This window comes from Chiloscyllium plagiosum, unplaced genomic scaffold, assembly GCF_037043375.1.
Source record: "Chiloscyllium plagiosum isolate Xiang-an unplaced genomic scaffold, Cpla_swu_hap1 HiC_scaffold_51, whole genome shotgun sequence".
Classification (NCBI taxonomy): Eukaryota; Metazoa; Chordata; class Chondrichthyes; order Orectolobiformes; family Hemiscylliidae; genus Chiloscyllium; species Chiloscyllium plagiosum.
In genome coordinates, this window is record NW_028270189.1 from 7,033,619 (window position 1) to 7,034,329 (window position 711).

The following is a 711-nucleotide window of genomic DNA, read 5'->3' on the forward strand; positions in this document are numbered from 1 at the left end:
TCTTCAAGGACCGCAATTTCCCCCCCGACGTGGTCGACGATGCCCTCCACCGCATCTCTTCCACTTCCCGATCCTCCGCCCTTGAACCCCGCCCCTCCAACCGCCACCAGGACAGAACCCCACTGGTCCTCACCTACCACCCCACTAACCTCCATGTACAGCGCATCATCCGCCGCCATTTCCGCCACCTCCAAACGGACCCCACCACCAAGGATATATTTCCCTCCCCTCCCCTATCAGCATTCCGTAAAGACCACTCCCTCCGTGACTCCCTCGTCAGATCCACACCCCTCACCAACCCAACCTCCACTCCCGGCACCTTCCCCTGCAACCGCAGGAGGTGCAAGACTTGCGCCCACACCTCCCCCCTCACCTCCCTCCAAGGCCCCAAAGGAAACTTCCATATCCGCCACAGATTCACCTGTACCTCCACACATATCATCTATTGCATCCTTTGCACCCGATGTGGCCTCCTCTATATTGGGGAGACGGGCCGCCTACTTGCGGAGCGTTTCAGGGAACACCTCTGGGACACCCGGACCAACCAACCCAACCACCCTGTAGCTCAACATTTCAATTCCCCCTCCCACTCCACCAAGGATATGCAGGTCTTTGGACTCCTCCATCGTCAGACCACAACAACACGATGGTTGGAGGAAGAGCGCCTCATCGTCCGCCTAGGAACCCTCCAACCACAAGGGATGAACTCGG